This window comes from Phaenicophaeus curvirostris, chromosome 7 (genome assembly GCF_032191515.1).
Source record: "Phaenicophaeus curvirostris isolate KB17595 chromosome 7, BPBGC_Pcur_1.0, whole genome shotgun sequence".
NCBI classification, from domain to species: domain Eukaryota; kingdom Metazoa; phylum Chordata; class Aves; order Cuculiformes; family Cuculidae; genus Phaenicophaeus; species Phaenicophaeus curvirostris.
This window is the reverse complement of record NC_091398.1, coordinates 34,619,226-34,633,754: the sequence shown is the minus strand read 5'-3', so window position 1 is coordinate 34,633,754 and position 14,529 is coordinate 34,619,226. Positions and strand designations below refer to the sequence as shown.

Below are 14,529 nucleotides of genomic sequence, written 5' to 3'. Positions count from 1 at the left end.
TTAAGCTTTGGAAATAGAAACATAGTTGTAGGGCTTTGCCTACATGGAGACCTTACTGCAAAATTAGCAGTGAATCACTACAGAATAGCTATTCTACATCAATTCTCTGTGCAGGTACTTCTAGTGCCCTCTAAGTGGTAAGATTGCACAGAGTGACAACTATACTGTCCCATCCTATTTTGCAGCAAAACTTTTAGGGAGACTAGCACAAAGACTAGGTCAACAAAATGACTGATTTGAAACCACACAAAGGTGTAATGCTGACTCTGAAATGGGAAAACGAGGAGTCTTCTGTTGTAGATATTTTTTGAACCTAAGTTGCCCATAGAATAAGAATGACAATTGTTACTTATGTTGATATTGGTTTAGGTAAGTTTAGTTAGATTATATCATGAAAGCACACATCAGCGTAACAGTTCTGGCTGAAATCCTGATATTTTTAAATCCTTTGAGCAGCAGAAAGTCCTAAGTATTAATTGGACCTCATTACAGAAACAAAAAGAGATCCTGATATGTCCTAAGGCTGCATAACAATAGTTTCCATCTGTTTAAAGACATGTGCCAAAGTTAGAGCGCTGCAGAAATTACTCATGTCCTGGACATTTGGAAGAACTCTGAAGGAAAATTGTCAATACTGTGGACAACAAGCAGAATGGGCCTTGTTTAAGATTCTTTAACGTTGTCCATTTACTTGTGGCATCATATAAACAACAGTAACTGATAATACCCACTCAAACAGAGTAAGATACACTTATGCATGCTGGGAACTGCAGTATGTGTCAAGTTGGATGGGTATGGAAGCAGCAACAGGGCAGGAGCAACGTCAGAGAAGCTGTTCCAGGTGTCTGCAGTTGCTGACCTCTTGGTCCATGTGCAAGACATGATCCAAGTCATTCAGCAAAGCAACCTAGACCGTAAAGCAGAAAAAGAATTAAACAAGGATTAAACTATAAAGTAGAACAAGGATTAAAAGTATAAAGGCTTTGTATTTTCAGGATGTACCCAGTATACTAAGCAAGCGGTTCTGGCTAGTACCAGCTAATCCTTTCATTAATATATCTACCCATGACTGTATGCAAGCTAAATGCATGGCACTTAAGTTTTGAAAGCAGGTTGGAGTTGCTCATTTGGGTTGCTAAGATTGTATTTGAAATTAAAGGAACACAGGGCAGGCACTAGCAGTGCTGGTCACTCTGCACTTAAGTTTCTCAGTCTTCAACAGGCAGACAGTTAACTGGCCTGAGCCCTAAGCCCTTCAGCTGATCAAAAAGCAAGGGTGATTCTTGCTTCATGTTATCACAGATCATTTCAAAGTTGGGGCTCAACCTCAGGGCTGCTTTTATTCTTCCTGCTAAGAATGGTGTTTTAGTATGTTGACTCATGAGCTCACACCATGATGAAGAAAGCCTTTTCACGTTGTGACTTACACAGTGAAGATAAAGCATTTTCCTAGTTTCTCTTTCTGAAAGCAGAACAGACACTTTTGATACTTCTGGTGGTCATATGGCAGTGTCATGTGAAGGTAACTGAGCTGGTGCTGGATCTGGTTGCTGAGCCAGGGCAGGGCTGTAACCACACCCGCGTAGGGCTCTGCTCGAGGTATTTCACGCGTTCTGCTCAACACCTGGGAGCTAATGTGGCCAAGTTGCTTCCCAGAACCAAATGAACTTATTCACAGCCATTTCAAACATCTCTGCAAGTCATTGCACCGCACAGTGTGAATGTCATCTAGTATCAGTCTTCTGCACTTCCGTGCACTTTCCATAGTCACACATGTTGGCACAAAGGGAATGGAAAATGCAGCTGAGTTGGCTTGCTAATATGCTACAGGACTCTATCATGTTTAGTTCCAGATGAACGAAAATTTATCACAGATCTACTGTTCTCTCTTAGTCAGCTTTGTGTTTATACTAATGTCACTGAGCAAAATTTGGATCGTAGGATTAAAGTAAACACTGAAGAACAAATATGCAGGGTCCTGTTGAAGGATTTGAGAAAAGTTTCATGTGAAATAGGGGACCAAAAGTTGGACAGTTATTTTATTTAGGTCTAATTCGCAGGAAGTCAGCGACATCTGATTGCATTTGTCTATTGCGGTTGTTTCTTTTAGCCATGGATTCCCATTAAAACAACTCTTTGACATCAAAATTATTTATTTTATTACAATGTGTGGCATTAAGTAAGCTGGGTGGCAAATTGTCTTCTCAAACAGATTGACTTGTTTTACCTGTGGGGGAGGAACAGCTGAACAGCTAGGAGGGAAATCTGCCGGTTCAGAAAATTTATTGTAACTTAGATAACAGAGACAAAATTGTTTGGTTTTGAATGCTAGTTTGCTTTTGATGCTTTTAATCTAACTGAAGTCTTTATCATACCATTTGAAATTATCCTCGGGGGTTGAGGCTATCACTGAAACTTGCAAAAGTAATTGATACTTATTCTGTGTTGTTCACTGTGTTTATATGATTACAAGATGAGTTTTTCCTCTTTTATAGCATGCAATAAAATCTTCAGTGCTGTAGTAGAGAAGGCAGTCTGATAAACCAGAGCAGCCTTCATTTGATATACCTGCCCCTTTCTACCCAGACAAACAGAACCGAGGGTTTTCTCTCACAGGAAGACTTTCTTCTCACAAAAATAATTTCAGGCTATTTTGTCATCCTTTTTGCAAAGATACATATTGGTCTCCTTCCCTGGAAGGTGTCTAACTAGCTGTTATGAGTTGTTATATTTCACAGATTTAAAGTACTCACAGCACATTGTTGAAATCGGAGTGTGTGTGCAGTTTATTACTGCTTTCTGCAACAACCCAGGATTTTTCAGAGGAGAGCAGAGAGGGGGCCTGAGGACTTGCACTGAGGTACTTTTGGGTAGGACTTCCTGGTATTGTCCAGGGTTGTGTTGACAGCACAGCACTGGGAGCAGTAACTCCTAGACTTTAATTTGTTAGTGGCTCCACTTGGGCTCTAAGCAAGAAGCTTAACCCTGGGACCATGGTACGTGTGACACGGATCAACTTGCTGTGGATCTTAGGGGTTTTAAGGGACCAAATGACTGGCAATGTGTTTTGCGTAGACTCTTCTTGATAACAGTCACTCAGAAAAACAGGATGCTTTTATCAACTTATATTGTGTATCATGATATGGAACTGTATGGCATTAAAATGAGGCATGTTGATGCAGCTCTTACTAAATAAGTCATATGCTGGTAGTGGTTCTGCCCTGCCCTGTTTTGAAGATGGAATTGAAAGACCCAAAGAGAACTTTAAATGATACTAATATATCTCAGATTTAGGATTGTTATTTCCTTACAGCCTTTGGGAAATGATGGAGCTGAGTGCCAATTTTGGTCACTCTGTTTGGCTACACATGACCTGGTGTGGTTGGGACTCACGATGACACTGACGTATCATTTTCACAGACATCATTTGAGCAAAGCTACCCGTGGGTACTGATTAACTGTGTGTGTGCTTTGCCAAATAGAGTGGATGATAGACCTGATCATATTGCTTCTACATCCTCATAAAGCAATCAGTGAAACACATGAAGGCAGGTAGTTGGGAAGGTTTGTCTCCACAGCAAGATACCTCAGTGATAGGAGCAGGACTTAGCCTATTTGTGCAGTTTCCCTGTTCTGGCAAAGGTAAAATTACCAGTAGTTGCAGCCCACAGAGTAAAAGCCTGGCAAGGGAGAACAGAGCCTACTCAAGTCAGTTCATTACTTATTTTATGCCATAAGCAGCACTATATGGGGGAAAAGGGGGAAGGATGTCTATCGCAGGGAGACACAGATTATAATTCAAAAAGAAAAGATAAGAGATGGGCTTACAAATGGCTGAGAGGTAGCTGGCAGCTTTTGATCTTCATGGTTTCCCTGTGAGAACTCCTTTTTAATATTGTGTTATCGCATTTGGTGTTATGAGTGCTGTCTGCTGATTTGTTCAAGGGAACTACTTGGAACTGCTTGTTGTAATGTGGATTTGCATAATATATTTAAAGGCAATTTTAATAAAATTTAATTCCAGTTTATGTAGTCTTCTCTGAAGAATTTTGTCTCTTAATAAGTTGATGTGCTGCTACCTCTGTGCTGCACAGCGTAAGACTAAAGCTTCCAGCCAGATTCTTATCTCCATCTGGTGTGTGCACATGGGAGGACAGTTTATAAAGCCATCTGAAATAAATAAATTGTGTTCCTTATTTGCTCTGTTTGATCTAATTACCATCTTCTGTAACAAAGCAGAGGCTGTGAAATCCTATGACTGAGGGATGAAGAAAGGTATTCCAGGGCTTGCTCTCACTTTGGGGTGATGACACTTCTGTTGGTGTGTAAAGGAGTCAGACTGAGCAGGGCAAGGTTAAGCATCAAGTCAAGAGCGCAGGGATGTATGGCTGGCAGAATCCAGGCAAGAATTTCTGCTCTGACATGTACAAAAATGTAACTGATGATTGTAATCCAGTGGCCAGTTCATTGATTAAAAGGGCAAACGGGCTTTCATCCAGGGCTGCAGCAGAAAACAAACAGCAAAGCTAAAATACAAGACTATTTAACCATCTGAAAGAGCATGGAGCCATCACAGCTGCTGCAGAACCTGTCATGACTTGGCTGCCAAGAAGCCAGATGCTTGCATCAGAGGAATGTGTGTTTCACAAGCTGATACCTCTGCTTCCTGACACACAGCGACACGTCCAAAAAGGCAGGAGGAGAGCACAAATTAGTCAGCCTTCCCATTAGGTGGCAACCTTGCTGGAACAGTGATGTTTTCATCAGAAATAGGTTACGGAAATAATCTCCTCTTAATAGAGACCACTTTCCTTTAACAGCAGGGGACCACTGCCCATATGTGAAGTTAAACACTGCATAACTGATTTAATGATTGGATCCACTGGAATCTGAATTTGCGGAGGCTACCCGTGTGATTAAGGAAATAAAAAAGCCCTTGAATGCACATTGTTTTTGGGCCTGCTCCAGCATCCACTAATACCATTGATTTCAATTAACTCTGGATAAGGTCACTGGTGGCTGAATCAATTGCTTGATTCGAGAAACAACAGGAAAGGCAAAGAAGGAATAACGGTTTAAGCCGTGGAATTAATGAGAGCCAGTCCTATGTACTTACATTTAGTAATCACATTTAAAACGTTTCTGAGTTCTCTCGTAAGTCTGAAATACAGCTTCTGCCTATGTCTTCCAGTTTCAAGTGGCAACACTCAAAACAGGATTTGTATGATTTGCTTAATGTTGTATTTTACAATGAGGCAATTTATAGTGAAAGCCAATGTCCTTTAAAGACAGCCCATCATTTTTCTCCAATGAATGCTTTTCATAGAATTCTACTAAAGCAAAAATTATGGAACTGAAAAAGATTTAGAAATTGATTGCAAATCACTGCGATGACTGGAAAATTCGTCTGTGCTCATTTTAGTTCTCAGCTCATCTAAATAGGTTACATTTCATTTTAGCCATTATTTTTCGTATGTGTCAGAATAGGTTGTCAAGGTTTCATCTGACCCTTAAGGACAAGATCTCTCATAGCATAGGATGTGAGTTGGAGGGAATGTTTCTATATAAATGTCCTCTTCCAGGAGGTAGAATATAAGCATTTTAGAGTGACAGATTCTGGGGAGCGTACAGGCCATTACAGAAAGCTGGGAGCTTGTGGAAGCGGGGAGCAGGCAGTGCCAGGCGTTGAGCACAATTGAAAAGGACAAACCAGACTGATAATATCGCATGACCCCCTCTGTTGCAGAATGGCCGATTGGAAGGCAGTTGTTGTTGTTATATGTTATTTGCTGCTTCCTCTGAAGCTTAAATTCATAAATGTGACAGAAGAGAGAGATATTGTTTGTTCCAGCAGTAAAACCTGCCTTTGCTAAAGACCTTTCCCCTATTCCTGACATGCGGTGAAGGTAAAAAGCTTTGAAAAATCACCTAGTAAGGTTAAAATCTTTGTGATCAAAAGCTTACCAGCTTGATCAAACTACTTCAACTGAAGGCCCCTTTTGACAGTATGTGTGGAGATTCATACACTGCCCCTCATGCTTTCTTCTATTCTCTCTATATATTTTTACTTCAGTTGTTTATCCTCTTTCCCAGCTACCCTAGACTTAGAAAAGCGTTTACTGTATTAACTTGTGATGGTCCCACATGCTTGTAGGTATTTGTTTTGTGCGACATACTTAGCTGTGATTTAAAAGTGGGAATAATGGTAATTTTCGAAGAGCATTTTGCTCTTCAGTACACTGGTGTCATCCGGGAGAAATTTCTGTGATATTTTAGGAACCAGCTCAAGACTTCCAACCATGTGCAATTCCAAGGAGGGGGAATTCTGCAGCCTGCGATTTATTTTACTGTTTTGTAAATTTGCCCTTCCAGTGATCTTTTATTGTGGTATAAAAATGTAACAGTTTATGATGATATGATATGATATGATATGATATGATATGATATGATTATCTTATCTTATCTTACAATCTGTTTGGAATGTAATGTTGTGCAATTTAGTCCTCCTAGGACTGCTCTTCAGTCTGTCAACTTGTCTGTCCTTGCCCAGGAGCAGTATTGGGGGTAAACCCAGGGTTTTCTGTGGCCTGCAGGCTCACCCTCTAAGGCTGTACTGAACCACATGGAACTTAAGGGACAGCTTGACATCCCTCAGGGGAAATACTCTTAGTTCTTACCACCTCCCTTTCAACTTGCCGGGCTGTGAGGCTCCTCATGCTGCCGCTTTGTGGGTCTGTAATGAGAGAGTGAGCCTGCAGGCACCAGGGTCTGAGCTGTTATCTGCTCTTGTGATGGGAAGAAGAGAACATGCATGTTGGGCGAGTGCAGTTGCAGGGACCTCTGCAGTGCTTCAGGAAAAATGGTCATTTTAGGCGACTCTATCACATCTATTTACTGCATTTTCTGAGAAGATCAGAATTTTGTTTTAGCTTCTTCAATGCAGAGGAACTTTCTAAGTCAGTAATAAAAAAGCATCAAATGCAGCCAGTGAACCTGAAGATAGTATAGATTTCGTGTTAGTGTGAGACACTGGGTCTTTAAGAGATCCTGGCTGGACTGTGATATGGTAATTGACAAAATTTACTAATATCTATGTTTTTTATGTTTCATCTTGCCTTTTTGCCCACCAAAAATGAGGCAGTATGAAGCTGAATTATTTCCTCAAATGCATGACTCGGTTCAACCTGCCACGCATTGGTGCAGGAGCAATTACTGCAGCTCACAACTTCAACTTCTTTTTCTTTTCACTCAACCTGTACCTAGTCAAGGACTGACTGCTGTAATGAATTTTGTTCTAACAAAAGCCACAGCATTCCTGCCAAAAATAAGCTGTATCTCTACAGCCAGTAGCAATGTCTTAGAATGACTTAGAATAGAAATTAGATGGATAAGTGCACTGACAGGGTAAGCTAATGGCCACTCCCTTAATAAGGGCTGTAATTTGAAGTATGCACAATCTGTTTGTCCACTCACATGGGAATTCTCCTCTTGGGAAGAATAACTTTCCGGTTAAACCCACAAATCTCAATACTTATTTCTCTGTATGTTCATTATTTTTTCAAGATCCACAAGTTCTGAAGTGGGTTGAGATAGAACTTACTTAGGATGGAAGTCTCCAAAAACTTGTTTTTAGGCAATTGAAGTCACTGGCTCTGCAGTGCTGCCTGACCAGAGAGAGGTGGGCAGTGTGTCTGCTCTCCTGATCCTGCTCACCTGGGTATGCTTAGCTTGGAAATGCATTAACATTGTCTAGAAAGTTTAGTAAATGCTAAATTTTGCTAAATAATCCAAATTCTTCCTCAGAACAGTCTGCAGTTTTCCTTAAGACTAGTCTTTTTCTTTATTTCATTAGATATTTGGCTTTCTCAATTAAATCAGTGGTTTCCTTATTTTATGAATCTAGACACTCATCCTATCTTCTATGTGCGTGTTTGCATTAGTGCCACAGCAAAAGCCACTTTTGTTATTAAGAGAGGGAATATAACCTGTGTTTTGCAATTTTATAAATACATCTAATGGCAGGGCAAAAAATGAATCTTATCCTCTGTCTGAGAAAGCAAACTGTAAATCAGCATTAAGTTTAAACAAAATCTAATTCTTCTGCTAAACTTATGGATGGGCTTGCTCCTGCTGGGATGAGCTGAAGCCTTATTGAGCTGTATATGTGAGCACATGGGCTTGTTCATGTTTGCTTAAATAAAGTAGCTGCACTTTGGCACTTGTGAAGCTGGAATAAAGCTGTATATTTTGAAATCCATGTTACCGAATATCATATGCTGGTACTTATTGCTCCCATAGCCCACTTCATCTTCAAAAAGTAGTTTGAAGACTTTCTGGATCAAACTAGCAAGCTCTTAATGAGCAAGAGATAAAACCTTGCTGACTGCAATGGATGAGGAATTCACCCCTGTATGGTTGAAGCAGGGTAGTAAATATAACTCCTAGTTACACAGCATGGTGTTTCTTGTGTGCTACAAGCTGATTAGCCACAGGAATAAATGTAGGGGGGATTTATAATGGATCTCCTTCAAGAGCACAAACTTATGGTTTAGAGGCAGTGAGCAGCAGAGGTAACGATTACCAATGTGAGCAGTTCCAGTGAGCTCAGTGGCACTATGTCAGCACGGTATTGCTGCCACTCAGGGCAAGTACCAAGAAAATCACTCTGTCATTCGGGTCACGCTAATTTTTCTAATAGCACCTTTGCAGGCAAAAGTAAGATCTTCTGCTGGTGCTGACTGCTGTTGTTCAGTGTCACTTCATCTAGCTTGATTTCCATCAGCTGAGGATCTGACCCCAAGGTCAATTTGCTTTCTATAAATACAGGCAGAATTTGGGTTGATGCTTTTCCATGTTGCAATTAAAACCATGGTAAAAACTTGGCTTCAGCTCATACTGAGCTCAAGTTTCGGTTGTTTTGTTGTTTGTGGAATGTGCAGTCAGGGGTGTTTGGATGCAAGTGGCCAGGTGTTTCCCAATATTGAACCTCTTTGCGTAGAAGTGTGCACAGATAACAGAGCTTAGTCTGTCAAAAGCCTTGGTGGTACCCTTCCAGCGTTTGAAGTTTGGACTTGAAAGGACTGACTTCAGAGAAATCAAGGCACAGAGTCCCAGCCCCTCTCTTTCAGCAGGAATGCTCAATGACAGAGGACAGATTCAGATTAGTAGCTGCACTAGTTCTCAAGTGAGTACCCCGAGCCTTGCTGGGAACTGAGTGGGTGTTTCAGCTCCAAAGCACTACTTAGCCTTGGACCTCCGCCTCTGAGAAGGAAAGGTCAGTATTTATGCCCTTAGCACCTAGAGAAAAACTATGTTTCATGGTGTTTCTTCGTTTCTTATGTTTTTGTCTTTGGAAAGTGAGAGAGTTGTCTTCAAAACACTTTATCTGAAGCTGAGCTGTCTTAAATCTTGCAAAGATCACAGCTCGTGATTCTGTAACTTTTAAAATTAGAAATAATTTGAAACTTTCATTTCAATTCACTAGGGTCCTGCACTCTGTGCTTTAAAATCCATGCAGAACTGCACCCCTAGTGACATAGTTTCAAATAAACAAAAGAATTAGGAGAATGCAGGGATAAATTCTGAAAAAGGCATGGCTGGGATTTTTAATTTTTCTTTTTTGCTCTGCATTCTTTCCATGTTGAAGCTTTTTAAGTTGTTCTTACTTTTCTGCTTTCCCTGCAAACAGTGTTAATTCATTTTAAGAAAACATCAGTTGGGTAAACAGAAGTATTTATATGTGTAGCACTGCAACTCCTACTAAGATGCAAATTGTGCTGCAGGGAAGATAGTTTGTGCTTTTCTTTCCTCTTTGCTTTTCTTTTTTGACAGTCGGTTAATAAAGACTCAACAATAAGCAGCTGCCTGTGATGTCATTTGGGACTTTGTCCACAGAGCTTGTATTTACAAGTACTGAGCAACTACATAGCAGCAGCAAACCCAACTATCAGCAAACTTCATGTCTGCTCTTACTGGAGGACTTCAGTAGTGCTGTGGATGGTGCAGAAAGCTAACTCTGTTCTTCTGACCACAGACTTTTAAAGCTTGGTAAATAAACACTGGATAAACTCAAGAGAATTTCTGGACTGCAAAGGCTTCTTACGGTTCTGAGTTCTCCAGGGCTGGCATGTTTTGACTGAACTGCTGCAAGTAAGACTTTTGGTGTTTTTTATCATCTCTGTAAAGATTATTTTCTCTAGGAGTGTGTCAGCATTGCTATTTGTAGTTTTGCTTTAATTAAAAGAGCAGCAAGTAGGTAGTTGTTAGGAGTAATTGCAGGCACACATCTGACTGTGGTTCAGAAACAGATTAAAGGACAAATGAAAACTTGATTCTGGCTTTTGTTTGTGATATTACTGAAGTGGCTCTCTCTTAATTCAAGTGAGGAAACTGTAAGATTCTTAAAATCTCGTGGGTACTGCCAGTATCTGAATGAAATCTAGTCTCTTAAGATTGTTCTTTTATAATTTTATAGCATTTATTTGAATGCTCAAAATTAATTTGAATATTAATGTAATTACCTTCCAGTTTTTAGTACAGTTTTCTTTAAAAATTGTTTTGCTCCTTACGCAGGCATTGATTTAAAGTAAAACTTGTATAATTTTACTTTTAGCCCCTATTCAGGTTGTAGGGGTGTATAAGTTTAAAATAAAGAATCCTGGAGTGCTTTGAAATCTATTGAAATGAGTTGTCAGTTATGTAAGAAAGAGTAATTTTTCTGAGTGTTTATGTTAGAAATCCAATAAATCCTGGGGCATCAGAGCAGAGACACTAGTACACTGGAAGCTGCTGTGAAAAAGCTGTTTCTGTGCTGCCTGCTGTTTGTGGGACAGAATGGTGTTTTTGACCACCGGTTAACTTATTTTCAGGACAACTAGCTGTGATTGTCATGGAATTACTCCTGTTTTACAGAGGGGGAAACTAACCCATTGATGTGGCTTATTAAAACTTAGTTTACCTGCTTCAGAAGCTGGTAACAAACCCCAAGCCTCCTTTTTCTTGTTTCAGTCCTTCACCAGAAGCTCATTCTAAATTACTGCAATTTCAGTCACAGTGGCTTTTCCAGGCAGTAACCTGATCATGGTACTGCGTGTGAGGAACTCTTTTATTGCTGTTTACCTCTCTTTAATGATCTGTCTTTGTGGAGACAAAGCACGTTTCTGAAGAGTGAAATCACAAAAACTATGATTAGGTATATGACAGTAAGTCAGTACCAATCAGTCACATAGGAATTGGAAGAATCCTTCTCAATTATTAGCACTATCAATTCTATTTTGATTTTCTTGCTACTGACTTTGTTTACAAGGCCTTTCAGTCCTACACATCAACTGATTTTTGGGGCTTCCCTTGAGGTTTGTGTGGCTACAACTGCAGATGGGCCTTTCAAGTGACCCTGTTTATAGTAGATCAGAACCTGCATCCCTTGATGTTATAATGTGGCTTGGCATGTCAAGGTATTGTGCATCTTAGAAGCCCTTGTTCTGCCTTTGGAACTGAAGCATATTCTCCTGGGGAGAAAACACCAAACAAACCCTAACTGTAGCTCTGTGTTGATGCCATGTGAATGGTAAAGGCTTTGGAGGTTTTAAACGGGCACTTAAAGAAGAGCACAAAGTTTTATTCTTTAGGTGTTCATCCTCCTTCTTAAGTAACAGCATTAAAGAAAAGTTGATGTGTTCTTTAAAAGGCCTTTTTCTAGCTCGGAAGCTTCCACTGCCTGCAAGAGTGGAGAACAGAGAATTGCGATAGAGCCTTTCCCTGGGGAGAAGGAATGGGTTTGAGGTTGGGTGGTTTGATCCCTACCACACTGACGCCAGTGAGACAATCTCTCCTCTCCTCTGGCACCTTGTGGCCAGTAATGGTGATCTACCATGGCTATGAACCGATAAGGGTGTTTACACTTGTGAAGCATTCAGGTATCCCATTGGCAAATGCCTACAAAAATCTTTGAAATAATTAGAACAAAGCAAGTTTAAAAAAAAATGTCCAGGTCTCACTTCTGTTTCTCACTGAAATTAATTTTAGGTGCAAGTCCTAATCTTACTAATGTAAATTTTACTGCTTCTTAAGAAATCTTCGTGGACTTCTCTGCTATTGTTCTTGTGCATGAGTTGTGTGTAAGTGCTTAGAGGCTTAGATTTAAACAAGTAGAAATCCTGTCCCAGTAAATATAAACTGGTAGGGTACAATTCAACTTCCACTTCAGACAAGAGCAAATCTTCAGCTAATTACCTTAAGAGCAGAAGCAGACTCTCAAAATATGATGAGCCTGGAGACATTTGATTTTAATTTTCCTCTCTTACATTTTGCTTCCCACATTTACATTTTATTTCTTAGATTCCAACGTAGCAAACAGAGCAAACGAACTTTTCAGTAGAGGGATACCTTGGATGAATTTGCCCTGGGTCTGAGAAATCTGCCCAAGGATACAGTGTATAATCTGATAACATTCTGGGGTGGCATTGAAAGGGACAATTGCCAGCAGAATGTCAATTCTTTGGGCTTTCTTGCCATCTGAAAAGAAACAGAATAAGTGCAGGCTCCAGCCTGTCATCATCTGACAAGCAGGGCTGAGGTTGGGATAAAAGCCACAGAACAAAGGTGCCAAAGGGAAGCACAGTTGGCTGAGGAGCTTTGCACAGCGCAGCCGGAGCCAAATGCGGCGCGATGCTCTGCAGCTCCTGTGTGGTTCTGCACTTGTTCAGCTCCTGGCAGGACTGGAGTTATGCTTAAGAAAACTCCAAGCCAAAGCTGCCAGAGCACCTTTGGAAGTTATAGCACGTAATATGCAGCTTTATTACTAAAACAGGATAAATGTACAATGTAAATAGAACATGAACCATTAACACTTGTAATGCTCTGTTCTGTGCTGTCTCATGAAACCACTCATGTAGCATGCAGAAACCTGAATTACATTAGGTGTTCCCCGATGGTTACATGAATTAGTCATGATGTTTTGGGGATGAAAAGTTAGATAGCTATTATGTGAAAAATACTTGGAATCTTTTATGATTCCATTGACTGGCATTCAGGTGGATCCCATAAACGTGTTTTTTGCAGCAGCAGAGGCTTCTGGAAACTGGCAGTAACATCATCTGTGAGCCCTGAACAATGCAGACCCTGAAAAGCAGGCTGGGTCATAAAGCAGTGGATAAAAATTATGTTGATTAAAAATGATCTATTAGTATTAAAACAAATCCTATTGTTAGACTATGTGTTTGATAAGCTTTCCACAGGACAACACTATTTGTTTCCCAGAGCCAAACAAGCATGTGTGCACAATAGGGCTGTGTGGAATCAAATACATGTCACAAATTACTTTCTTTGACAGCGCTAATTGATTATTATAATTAATCGTTATCTAAATTGTTAAATTCAACAGTTTACTGTATCCTTTTGTTTCTTTGTTGCTCAGACATAATAGAAATAGGAAGAGTTAATTAATGCCTGCGACAACAGAGGCAAATTTCATTGTCTGCTTCACTTTGATTGAAGCTGTGTTGAATCACCACTTGGATTTTCAGTAATGGTGGAGAAAAGAAGGGAGCAGGAATTCTTTTGCAGTGAAGTTGCTTTTTTGGTGGTAGTTAGCTTTTTTATTTTGAATAGAATCCTTTTTGCAGCTGGACTATATCGCGCTTGCTTTGCCTGTACTAAGTATTAGCTAATTGTGCAAACTGAAATCACATGTGTGCATTGATCCTGTTGGGAATGAGTGGCACTCCTTGAGGAATACGGCACAACTTGACATGAGTAAAAGGATTGCATTTGCTTCTACAATGACTTACTCCATCAGATGTGAGCACTTGGCTTTTTTTTCTTCAGTGCCCTGGGATGGCCAGAGCTGCATCTGCTGGGTGAAAGGCAGCAGTGCTCTTGGGAAGGGAGCTACCAGACTGATTAAGTGATGGCTTAATTTATGCAAATTCCTAAAGCTCCAATCTATGCTGCTATCTTTTAAGATTAGGTGTAACTTGACTATAAAATGTAGGATCTTCTCAGTGGCTCTGAAATGATCTGACAAAATGGTTTGTAGTGATAAGATTTTGGGGGGTTATTTTACCAGCAGAGGGCCATGTTAAACTGGATAAAATAACTCCCTCTTGGTCTCAGATTTTCAGTGAGCAACAGCCTAAAGCATATGGTTGTTTTCAAGGGCAAAATGAGTAAATGATTGGACTTTCTAGAAGCTACTGAATGATTAATTATTTAAAATCAGAATCACATCACTTCTACAGTACAGCACAGTCTGTGTCAGTCTAATTAAACTGAATTCTGGTCTTTGAAATACATCATACCTACCGGTTTATTCTAAACTGTTCAAGGTTGATAGATACAGCCCTAATAAGTCATTAAGCTGACGTGATATACAGCAGCAGCATGTGCTTTTGCTATAATGACACAAATGAGAAAAGAATTGTTTTTCAGAGGTACAAGCACGTTTGTTTTTGATATGGCATCTAAACCAGCAGTCATTATTCAGGCTCTAGTGCTGCAGGAGCTGACCTTTGGCAAAATATTTTGTTATCC

At 40.1% G+C, this 14,529-nt stretch overlaps 1 protein-coding gene across 5 annotated transcripts in view; it reads left to right on the top strand.

Annotated features, from left to right (window-relative positions):
- Positions 1-14,529, top strand: part of NCKAP5 (NCK associated protein 5) — a 418,402-nt gene that overhangs the window by 19,338 nt on the left and 384,535 nt on the right. For 3 of the 5 annotated variants that reach the window (XM_069861528.1, XM_069861529.1, XM_069861525.1), the window contains exon 1: positions 9,983-10,149. The exons of 1 other annotated variant lie outside the window; for it this stretch is intronic. The gene's annotated coding sequence lies outside the window, so the exon portion shown is untranslated. Of the gene's footprint in view, positions 1-9,974; positions 10,150-14,529 lie in introns of those variants that run through there. One more of the 5 variants, XM_069861532.1, reaches the window with a different exon arrangement.